The sequence below is a fragment of the Candoia aspera genome, chromosome 15 (assembly GCF_035149785.1).
Source record: "Candoia aspera isolate rCanAsp1 chromosome 15, rCanAsp1.hap2, whole genome shotgun sequence".
Classification (NCBI taxonomy): domain Eukaryota; kingdom Metazoa; phylum Chordata; class Lepidosauria; order Squamata; family Boidae; genus Candoia; species Candoia aspera.
The window spans coordinates 1,384,437-1,396,584 of NC_086167.1; the positions used below are offsets into that span (position 1 = coordinate 1,384,437).

Consider the following 12,148-nt stretch of genomic DNA (forward strand, 5'->3'; position numbering starts at 1 on the left):
GTCAGGACTTGTGGGCCTCCTCCCGAGGTGCTCCCAGTGTTCAAGGGCTCCAGCGCGATTCTCCCTGGAGCCAAGGCGGGCTCTGCTCGTCTCTGTGTCCGCTGCAGACTTCAGGGCAGGAAGAGGCCAGGGCTGCCGGCCTTGTTTTGGTGTCCTCCTCCTCGAGGTTGCCTAGCTGAACTACTTTTCTATTCTTAGCCTGAACTTCCAGCAACATCCGTGCAGATGCCTTGTTTGTTTGCAGAGCAGCACCCCTCCAACTGCAGCACATGCATCAAAAGCTGACACGGTTGCGGGTGGGAGGAAGACGTGGAAGGTCAATCCCACGCAAGGAAAGATCGCTTGCAAAAAGAGCTTCCTTTTTGTCCCTGTCAGCTTTGACCCCAAGAATCACAGCAGTTCTCAGCTGAGAAGGAAGCCCTATTACTTGCAGAGCGTTTTGTTTGGAAAAAATCGAAGTTTCTCAGGTACAAAATGCGGTCCCTGCTCAGAAATGCCCACAGCAAAAAGGGCAAAATAGGTGTCTCTGAATGGGAAGCGGCAGGGCGTCAGCAAAGTGTGGTCAAAATAGCTAAGGTGGCAGCCAAAACACTGCAATCGAAACAGGCTTCAATCCTACCATTGTGGCCACCATCTTGACTTTTTTGACCACACCCTGCAAATATCCCTGGAAAGCAGGTTCACTTGCCGAACTGTCAGCCTGGAGAGCATGATCCACCGTGGCTGGTAGATTGCCGTGAACTTTAAGAGGCAGCGCATTATGGAATGCTGGGCTTTGTTTCTGAGTGGGATGGAAACGGAGATGATCGTAGGCTTGCGTTAGTTTGTGTTACAGTTTGGGGAAGGCACGTACAGCGTGTGTATATTTTACATGAGTCATAATTCCATTTAGTCCTTGTGGGATGCTGCTGTTACATCATTTTCTGTAACAGCAGCTGCAGTGTATCTTCTGATCACATCTCCCCTTTTAAGAAATCAACCTGGGTAGCAAAGCTGAAACTCCCTCCACAGCACAGCACCCAAATTGCCATTCCCAGCTGTGAGCCCACGGATCTGTTTTTACCAAAGAAGAGAGAATGAGTAACCTCAGGATCAGTTTCCCATACAGTACGTGTCTTTGGTGGCCTTAAGAAACAGCCTGGAAATAACTACAGACAAATCCTGGATTTAGGCCAACCTGGGAAAACGACTGGCTGAGATTACACAGAGCATGCCAAGTACTTCCATCAACTTACTTGGGTCAATATTCTCCTTAATGGGCTCAGGTCATTGTGGGTTTTTCTCCGTTCTGTAACAAGAACCTTTCCTCTTGCAAAGGTTTAACCACAGATGTCTTCCAACCTGCTTCAGGGTGAACTGCTGGGATTCCTCATCATGGGCTCCATCAGTTTGAGGTCAGGCCTGGCATGCTGCCACTAGATCAGCAGCATGGAGAAAAGCCGCAGAGTTTTCACTGGAACCAAAGCTTACCTTGAAAACTGGTTTCCAGTTAGAGGACAATCCTGGATGGGTGGGATTTCATGAAAAATTAGCAAGACTATCCAATTATAATAGTTGAGGGAGAGCAAGGAAGAATCTTACCGAAGCAAGTTGACGCTTATTTCTTGACGAGGGGGTTGCAAATGTGCATGGCTCAGTTTGGGGAAAAAAAGCAATTGTTACAAAAAGTTGGGAAAGAACATTTTCAGCCTAGGAGTTTAATTCTTTATTTAAAGCACAAGCTATGGATGTGTCCCACCAGATTTTTTTTTAAGTAGTTTGAGTTCCATCTTCTTCCATCCTTTTACTGCTTCTCTAGACTAGACTAATCAGAATCCCTTTTGCTTCTCACCCTCTTTTGCATTAATGAATGGTGAACATTTTCTCTCCCCCCCCCCTTTTATGGCTGTTGTGGTGCAACTCTTCACGCTGGCTCTAGATCAAAGGATCAGGATGAAGCTTTGCTAAAGCCAGGACTCGGAACAGCGCAGGCTGACCGTTCCTCCCCAGGGATGGAAATCTATTCTAAGCCTTAGAATCTGTTCTGAGTCACCCCACTCTTCCTTGGGAACTTGGCCTCGACAGAATTCAATATCTACATCTAATTGCTGGGCATGGGAAGGTCAAGTCACAGGGCACAGATTGAAAGTCTCAGATACGGACGAGAGAAACCTACCTTCAGCCACCGGAAAAGGTTCACCTGATGTGGCCCAAAGGTCTATGTAGCTGATGAGCTGCTTCTACCCCCACCCCTGTCCCGGTCCCAGGTGGGATTCTTTCCAGCACCTGCTATCAAAAACGATCGGTTATTGCTGTCCCTAAAAGAAAGGAAGGTCACATTCGTGGTCTACCTGGGCTGGCAAGTCCGCGCTTCCATTACATGAGTGTCTATTGTGTGAAACAAGACTTCCCTTTCTCCATTCTGAATCTAGAGTGGGTGCAAGTACTAAGAACTGCATCTGCTTCAAATAAAACATGGATATATTTAGGGGGGAATTTTAATGGTTCTTCGCTTGCTTAATCACAATCAGATTTTGCTGAGAGTCATGCTGGAGAAAAAAGGCTTTCAATTGCAGCTCATTTATCATTTTCCAAAAGGGACTGAAATAGCAGTCGGTTAGCTGGGCCATCTTTCAAGACAAGGGTCCTTGCTGGAGCACACGCTGGGGACAGGACAGACCGACAATGCCTTTTTCTAGTTGCAATCCACATGGGGGGAAAAGCACACCCAACACGGCCTCAGAGGCGTCTGCAAGGACGGTAAACCTCTGGGCCGGAGGGAGGAGTTGGGCGCACAGGTGATCCTGCCTGTCTGCCTGCCTTTTTATTCTGCTGTTACAAATCTTAGTACATTGTGTTGTTCCCATACAGTGACGTTTGCATAATATGTTTAAAATTATTAACATTCTATTATTTAAATAGCTTAGAATATTGAGAATAGAAAAGAGAAAGAAAAATATTCTATCAAAGTTAATTACCATTTAGGATGGCATAAAATTATTTAGCTTTTTCATCCAAAGTTGAATAGATCATTGAAGAACCACTACAACTCACATCAAAATAATTCTTGTATACTAGGGGGTTCAATCTTAAAATGATTATGTATTACAGTCTCCCTTGTATTATTGGTTAGTGCAAGGGTAGGTGTGTGGTGGTGCTTTCTTCATGCCTTTCTGTTGAAGAACATAGTCTGGGGGGAGTGAAGAATAGTGGCAGTGAACATCTGTCTACAGAGATGGTGCCCACAGAACCACTTGGACTCTGCAACGATGGTGGATGCACTTCTGAGACGAAGGAGACTTGGAGAAAGATCAGTTGCATCTCATGAGGACCAGGAAGAGCAAGTTGGAAGGCACCTTGTGAAGCTGCTCTGGTTTAAACTGAATCCTGTGGGAAGATAGACAGGACCCCCCCCCCCCCAATAATGCAATGCCGTGGGGGGAGTGGGTCTGAGAAAGGTATGTGAGATGTGTTTGCAAGAAATAAAGGGTAGAACTTATTCAAAAGGTATAGACAGAGATGTGTACATTGTGTTGTTCCCATACATGTGCAGGAAGTACACACATACACCAAAATCCAGAAATTTGATGAGCAGTGTAAAATTTGAGCATTTGGAGAATTTGCTGTTCCATACCAAGCCCTGTTGTCTGATGTTCTTCCTGGCTGAGTCACGCTCCATTGTGATCAAAGCCCTCCTCCCTCCCTTTTTCCATTTTGTAATGAACAAATCATCCGACACATTGTAGGTACTGAGTTCTAGCCAAAATGTTTTTCATTTGTTTGCCACCCTGAGTGCTTTGGTAGATGGGTGGCCATATACTGTAAATATATTAAATTAAACAAATAATGGATAAATAAAAATTCAAGGATGCCGATCCATGCAGCGGCTTCAACTGTAAGGAGTCCTGCCACTATATGAAGAGTGCCATTGGGCACACACCAAGGCATCGAAGGAGGTTTCTTAGAAACCTGGACTGGGCAGCTTAGAGAAGGATTAGGCAGGATGCCAAGGATAGAAGTCTGCAGGTCAGAGGGAGAAGGAGAGTTGTGAATTTCTCAAAAATAAGATTCTGGAAATACAATTTCACACCACTCTAATGAGAAAAAGATGGGGGGACCTTAAGAAATCAGGGACGCACAGGGAACTTTCAACTGAGCTAAGAGCTGAAAAGGACAATTATAGGGAAGATGGGTGTAGTAACCAAGGAGGTGAACGACCAAGTAGCTAACGTCTACAGAAAGAAAATTTGGAAGTCTGAAGTGCAAAAAGGAACTTCGGATCACAAGGGAAGTTAAAAGCATCAAAAAGGGCTTTCTTTCTGTATTGGTAGTAAAAGGAAGGGTGGCCTGCTGCTAGGAGAAGGAGGGAGGACAGTGACTGGTAACAGGCAGACAGCAAAGGCTGATGGCTCTGCTTTGCTTTAGACTACTTTACCCTAAACTGGGTTCAGATGGGCATAAGCAAAACAACTAACAAGGGATGCTTGACATCCCAGAGTGAGCAAAGAGAGGGTTAGGGAGCACCACGGACAACTTTAAGTCTCCAGGGCCAATTTAGTTACACCCAAGAGTATGGAAGAAGGTTGTGGATGCCATGCTGTGATCTTTGAAAAACCATGGAGGACAGGCATGGTCCCAGAGGACTGGGGAAGAGCAAATGTTGCAGGGGAGAAGAGGGCCTAGGTAACTACGGACCAGGCTGCTGGATGTCAATACTGGGCGATATTCAGAAACAGATTATAAAGCAATACAAATATAAACCCAATACTAAATTATGTCAAACAAAGTGGACCTCCTTTTTCAAAAGAGCACCCCAGTTCAGGAATAGAAGAATGCAGTGGACATATTGTACCCTGGCTTCAGCAAAGCATTCGACAATATCCCCCGTGACATCCCCGTAAGCAAGATGTTACAATTTGGACCTGACCTTTATTAGATGGCTACCAAGCCAGCTGAAGGAACTTACTCAATGAGTCAGTCAATGGCTCTGCATAAAGTAGAAGGAAGCATCAGGTGGCACATTGTAGGCCTCTCTTCTATGCCTGGTGCTGTTCAGTGTATTTATAAACGTACGATTATCCAATTTTCAGGCACAAAGGATGTGAAACACAAAGATATGTAAACACCTTAGAAGACAGAATCAAGATTCAGGAGGGTCTTGACAAGCTGGAACAATGGGCAGAAACCAGCAAGATCAATTTCAACAGGAGGAATGTGAAGTCCTATATCTGGATGGGGAAAAGTCAAAAGGTATAAGAAATGGGGACAATACTGGGCAGCAGTCCCTGCGAAAGTAAGGGAATGCCTTGGTAGATCATAAATTGAAGACAGGTGGACAGCTGTGCAGATGCAGAAAAAGCAAGTGAACACCTTGTCTGCCTCGACAGAAGTGGAGTCTCAAGAGGAAGCGAAGATGGGGCAGAATTGCTCAGAGATGTTCTAGAAAGAAGACGACAAGCAACAAGCATAAATTAGAAGGAAGTAATTCTGGGTGCAATTCAAGGTGCCGGTTGTCACCTTTAAAGCCCTTCATGGCTTGGGGCCGGGTTACCTGAGGGACTGCCTTCTCCCAGTTGTTTCTGCCCGTCCAATTTGATCTAGTAGGTTGGGTATGCTGCGGGTCCCGTCAGCCAGGGAGTGTTGGCTGGCGGGAACTAGAAGGCGAGCCTTCTCCTCCGTAGCACCTGCCCTCTGGAACATCCTCCCTCCAGAAATTAGGATGTCCCCAACCCTGCTGGCCTTTCGTAAGGCCGTGAAGACCTGGCTTTGTGCCTGGGCCTGGGGCCTCGAGCGTGTGGATGGTCCCGCCTCTTGGCTGTATTAACATTCATGCATTGTTCGCTTGGCAGCCATGTATATTTATTCTGTATTTATTTTATATTTTAACTGTTTTAATTGTAATTGTTTTAATTGTTTTATGGTTTTATTGTTGTAAGCCACCCAGAGTCACTTGTTGAGATGGGCAGCTATAGAAATCAAATCAATAAATAAATAAAGTAGAATTTGGTTCAATATCAGGAAAAATGTCCCAGTGGCAAGAGCTGTGACCAATGAAACCGGTTGCTTCAGGAGCCAAGCGCAGACTCTCCCTCACTGGTGATATTTCAGCAGAAGCCGGGGAGCCATCCGTTGGGGATGCGGTAGTAGTGGACCCATGCACTGGGCAGGGGGTTGGACTAGGTGATCTCCAATGTCCCTTCTAATTCATATAGTCTATAATTCTTTTGATCACAGAATTGTTCTGGATTCTCACCTTTTCTCTGACATAGTTACAAACAGCGACGGATTTATGTTAAATGTTTATTTACAGAGAGCCAGGAAACTCTCCAGATACAAGAATTATCACCAAATTAACCAAAAAAGACAAAAAAACACAGGGTAATTAGGGAGGGGGAGGGGAGGCCCGAGTCCTTTCCAGGTCTCCAGTCAAAGCAGCAGCAGAGCCTCTGACCCAAAAGTGTGTGATTTGCCTGGACAAGTTACTTTTACTCAGCCCAGCCCCCCTAAAATGGGAAGAATGAAGGCCTGCTAGAACCACTGAAATGGAGCAGAGCTTATAACACAGCTTAGAAGATGGCAGAGAAAAAGAAAATTATCTTAGATAGCTTTAGTGAGCATGCCAGAGAAACACAGGTTATTGCTCTTACACATTCAGCCCTCCCAAGCATAAAGAATCACACACTTAGACACATTAGGTTAAGATAAGTAAAAGAATTTCTTACTGACTTTATTCTTTGTTGCTTCTGCTACATCCATCTTGGTGGAAAAAGATGAAGTTCCTTTGTTCTTCTTTTCTTTCTAATTACATGGTTTGCCCTAAACTCTCAGCCCTGCAGCTGCCAGGAGGTGTGTGAAAGAAAAGGGCAGAATCCTTCATCAAGGTCCAAGCACGTGGCCCTGATGAGGAGAGCAGCATCCATGCTGCCTCGCCCTGGGTGGAGAAGGGGGAGAAAGGGAAGGAGGAAGTGGGAGTGGCAACAGACAGCTTCCTCAGAGTTGCATTTTGGGCAACTTAATCTACATATTAATGGGGCATGCTGGATTTGCCAAAACTTCCAACAGTGCTGAGGATGAAGGAAATAAGGAGTGCAAAACATATTCCTACTCAGATTGTGGGGATCTATCATTATCTTTGACAACCATCCTTAAATCCCACACAAATATATGCCGCTAGTGGAGGATGGAAGAATGAATGTGAGCAAGGACATATGACATGTATAATTCCAATTGGTTAACAAGCGTGTGCTTCATCTTAAGGCCTTTATTTCATCTGGGTTTCTTCTTGTCCAAGGATGACTTTGACACCATGACACGGCCCACTGGCATTGTCCTTTATTAAGTTACCATTTATTAAGTTATATCATTTCCCTTTCCTGCTGCCCCCCCCCCCTGCAGCCCCGTCCACAGAAGATGGATATCCTTCTGGGCATTTGCCACTGTGGGCCAGCTGGATTGCCTCATGCTAGACAAGCTCTGCATTTATCCCATTGCACTCTTCCTCGAGAGCCATCAGCCCAGCAGCCTGAACTGGAAAGAAAAGATACACGAACTGAAACTCTGCTCCTGGAGGGCAGAGCCGGCCCCCCAGCAGGACATTCTCACTCTCCCTGGAGACCTGGAGGGAAGTCCCCTTCCCCAGCAAGGTTTATTTTGCGGAGCAGGAGAGGCTGAACCCCAGCAGCAGGGCCTTGGAGCTGGATCTGGCTGGAAACTGGTTCAGTTTCACTCTGCCCCCAAAGGGGCACCCAGGGCCTTTGGGGAACCCACCTCTTCCTGTTTCTTGGCGGCTGGCATTTGAACTGCAAGGAGGGGTTGCCGTTGGTGGCAGAGAGGGGAGAGGCGGGACGAGGGGAAGACCAACTGCTGCTGTGGCCACCAGGGCCTGCCTTCTGCCAGCAGGGCCATCGTGGGACGCTGCTTAGCCAGAGCAATGGGGGGAGGGCAGGAGGCTGCCTACCCCCCGTGAAAGTCTCTCGTTTCTTTAAAAATCCAGCCCAGCTGGTGTCCCCACAACACCTACAGAGAGAGAATCTCCCTCAGGCGAAACTCAGCTCCTGGACACGTCCACGTTCTTTCCTTAGCAGCCACTGCTTTCTTTCAAGATCTCTTTATTTGTTCCTCCCTCCCTTCCCTCCCCTTCTGGCCTATAGCCTTGCATTTCCTTGACAGCCTCCCACCAACTCCAGGTCAGGCCTGACCCCACTCGGCTTTTTCAAGATCAGCCACGATCAGTTGAGTACGCCACCTGCTCAGCCAAAGCCTGATCCCAATGGATCGGTAGCGTTATAAACATCTGGAAGCATCAGCAAGGTAAAAGCTCCCGCAAGCTGAGCTGACTCTTGGGGACTACCTGCACACATTTACCTGGCTTTCTTGGCAGCGCTACAGAAGTCGTTTGCCGTCGCTTCCGTCTGGGATGGTCTCAGCCTAGATTTCTGGTGGCCCCCCATGAAAGTGCTAACGAGGTCCAACCCTGCTTAGCATTCTTGAGATCAGCCAGGTTATTTTTATTTGTATGTATGTATGTATATTAGTATAAGTATACAAAACAAAAAAAACAAAAAAACAAACAATATAGTAAAAGTATATAAAACAAACAAAAAAGAGAAAATAAGAAAAAGAGAAAAAGGAAAGAAATTGGTAAAAAAATACAATTATGTCTTCCACCCTTCTTTCTATCAAGTAATTATGATCTTAATCTTTTCCCCAATCTCTTTGTCCCTTTTTTAATCCCCAAATCCCCCAATCAATTCAATCCTTCTTCTTTCAGCAAAAAGTCCATATAAGGCTTCCAGTCTTTCAGAAAAGTCTTCGTCATTTTTTCTCTGAACCAACTGGCCAGATTTGCCATTTCTGAAAGTTCAGTTAGTTTTATAATCAAATCTTCCACCGTAGATATTTAATTGCTTTTCCAAGTTTTTGCATACAATAATCTTGCCGCAGTTATTATATACAATATTAATTTCCCGTATTTCTTTTCTAAATCCTTGTCCATAAAACCCAGTAGGAATAATTCTGGTAAATGTTGTCACTTGTGAATTTAAAAATGAGTTATCTTTTAAAAAAAGTAACAGTTCCCTGAATCAGTCCCATTTCTGGGACCATGTAATTTTCTTGGGGACAGTATGGAAGTGGCCTGTCACTGACACCTTCCAGAAGGTTTATTAATTATGCCTTGAATGAAGAAGTCAGGGCTGCAACTTGGGGGGGGGGGGCAAGCAGGGCATGTGCCCAGGGCGCCGCACTGGGGGGGCACCAAAATGAGCGCTGGGGGGGCGCCAAAGTGGGTGCAGAATCCATGTTTGCGCCAGGTGATACAGGCCCTCGTTGGAAGAAGTACTTTCTTAAGCCCGTGAACCTCGTCACATCCATATGCTTTCAGAATATTGTATAGCGACTAGCAAGAAGTCAACAACAAAGGAGGCTAAAAAAGGCTCAGAATAAATGTAAGTTACATAAACAGCATTCCTTGCGGAGCAACGTGGGTTTCAATGACTTCGTGATGGTGGGGAGCTTCTCGGACGGCAGGGGGCCTCCTTGCCCACACTTTCCCGGTCGGTCGTGGAACTGAAGGCAGCCGGGTCTGAACACCCGAAACAAAGCCTGGTCAGGGATGGTAGTGGGAGTCAAATCCTGTGGCCAGCCTTAGCAACAGCGCAGAATGACAGAGTAAAATCCACCTACTTTTTGCTAGCCCAAAACAATGAAGTGGAGCAAAGGTCTGAGGGTGAGAAGAGACAAAATGAAAAAGCACTGAACATGTTTCAAAGGCCAGTAAGCAACTCCCGAAGAATTATGCAGCTCACTGAGGAATGAAACCCAGCAAAGGAAACATTTCAGCCGTGAGATCATTTCTTTGGGCCTGGGAGGGGACGTCGGCCCCGGTGCAGCCGGTCCTGGGTGGTTCCACCTGGCACCTTCACGGCCTTGCAGGACAGGTGCGGAAGGCCGTGTTTTTATTCCTTTGGAGCAGTGAAAGTTCCTTTTACAGTATGTGTGTTTCTCTCTTTCTCTTTTTTATGTAGAGCAGCCCAGCCTCCTGGCAGGACAAAACCTCCTGCTCTTCCTTCTGAAGAGTTGACAGGACATGCAGACCGTGAGCATTAAGGATTCCACCCGTGAGGTCAGCAAAACTAACTCAATGCAAGGCATCTTTCGAAAACTTGGTCCCAGAACAGTCAGAATTTTCTACTCATTTCAGTGGCTTGCTTAGAAGAAGCCAAGAATAATATTAATGCTGCTCATTCTGTTCATGGCAAAACTGAAATACAGGTGGAACCTCTTTAATTATGATCTTTATTATGAGAGCCAGTTTGGTCTATGGTCTAAACCTAAACCCTGGTGAAGTTAGGCAAAATCACAAGGACGGGCTCACCGGTTGGGTGAGGCCATTGTTGTATCTTTTTCTGACATGACTGGGGTTATGTGGTTTGAGTTTGATTGCCTCCAGGGCCATTGTGCTATTATTGTGTTACTGTTGTTTAGTTTTTATTTATTGTTGTTCTGTTCATTTTTAATCTTGTATTCGCTGCCCCGAGTTGTGAGAGTGAGATGGGTGGCTATATAACTTGACAAAATACATACATACGTAGTTACATACATACCATTATTGGATTATTTAAAATAATTTATGTAGGGCCAGAGTCGTAATGTTCTTGAGTGGAACAGCCTTTCTTTGTAATGTCAGCAGAACAAGCAGGTAACCATTTCTAGAAGGCAGAAATGAATGGCATTGCCCTGTATTAATCACCCATTCACCATTGGGTGAATTTTTCTGCTCCATTGTGAAGTACTCTTTTCTATGCTGGGTCACCCAAGTGCTCCTGTCTGCTTGGCAATAGCGTGCTTCAGTTGAAGGCCAAGCCTTCAATCATTGTCTACTTCGCAGGGGAAGAAAAGCCCCTTCAACTGAGTCAGTGACTACCATGCACTTCAGTAGCTTCTAAACCTCTCTTTACTAAGAGTGCTGAAATAGCACAGGGGCTATATTTGTCTAGCATATAGAAGGGTGCTGGTTCAAAACTCAGTAAAAGCATGATTTAATTACTATTTTTCTTTTCCTGGGCTAGTTAGTTTTCCTCCTGGACTTAACCATGGGGAAAAAACTAGCCAGCTCAGGAAAATAAAAATAAAAAATTCTTCTGGGTTTTGAACCAACAACCTCATATATGCTAGGTTTGCTGATTGCTTTCCTGGTGATTACAACCATCTTCCATTTCCTATACATGTCCTTGTGAAATCTTAGGTTAGCAGAACATTCCTCATGCATCCACAACAGTTTCCTAGGCTGCTCCCTTTTTTTCTCATTGAAATGGTGTACACTGTACTTCTGGAATCTTATTTATGAGAAGTTCCCAAATTTCCTGCATCTACTTGGCCTGAAGATGTCTATCTTTGGGACCCTACCAAGTACTTCTCTAAACATGTTGAAGTTGGCTGTCTTGAAATCAAGTGTTCATGTACAAATATGCTCCAATTTCTCTTTCTACAGGTAGTCCTCTCTTAACGATCACAGTTGGGACTAGCAACTCCATTGCTAAGCAACACAGTCATTAAGCAAAACATCACATGACTGCAACTTACAATTTTACTGCCAGCTTCTCCATTGACTCTGCTTGTCAGAAGCTGGCTGTGAAGTGCATAAATGGCAATCACATGACTGTGGGATGCTGCAACAGTTGTAAACACCTGTTTACACCCAAATGTTGATCATGTGACCATGGGGACACTGTGACAGTCATAAATGTGAGGACTGGTCATAAAGTTACTTTTTCAGTGCTGTCCTAACTTTAAAGGCTTGCTAAACAGGGCAGTCATTAAGCGAAGCCTACCTGTATAGCATCTTGAACAAGATGTAGTAACTTCCAAATTTTCCTCTACTTTTACCTCTTCAACCAGCTTTTATCTATCAGTTATCCAGTCTTCTGGAAAATAAAGTAGTCAACAAGATGTCTAAGGTGTTTTTGGGTGTTGCAGGCTTGGCTGAATTGGTTCTCCAACTTAGCTGAAGTCTCTCTTGCATGAAGGATCTATAATTTGGTTCAAGACGGCATTATCCAGACCTTCTGCCAGGATCTGCAGTAAGATCTTTGTTGGATCTTCTTCATGTATTCTTATCCAGATACTCACAAGTGGACCCTCGTGTTCTCAATACCTGTGTGTGGTTCCT

The 12,148-nt window shown here is 45.2% G+C and overlaps 1 protein-coding gene across 1 annotated transcript in view; it reads right to left on the reverse strand.

Moving 5' to 3' along the window:
• Positions 1 to 7,424: 7,424 nt before the first annotated feature.
• Positions 7,425 to 12,148, reverse strand: part of SPECC1L (sperm antigen with calponin homology and coiled-coil domains 1 like) — a 113,921-nt gene continuing 109,197 nt past the window's right edge. The window contains exon 17 of the transcript XR_010068758.1: positions 7,425 to 7,435. The gene's annotated coding sequence lies outside the window, so the exon portion shown is untranslated. The remainder of the gene's footprint in view (positions 7,436 to 12,148) is intronic.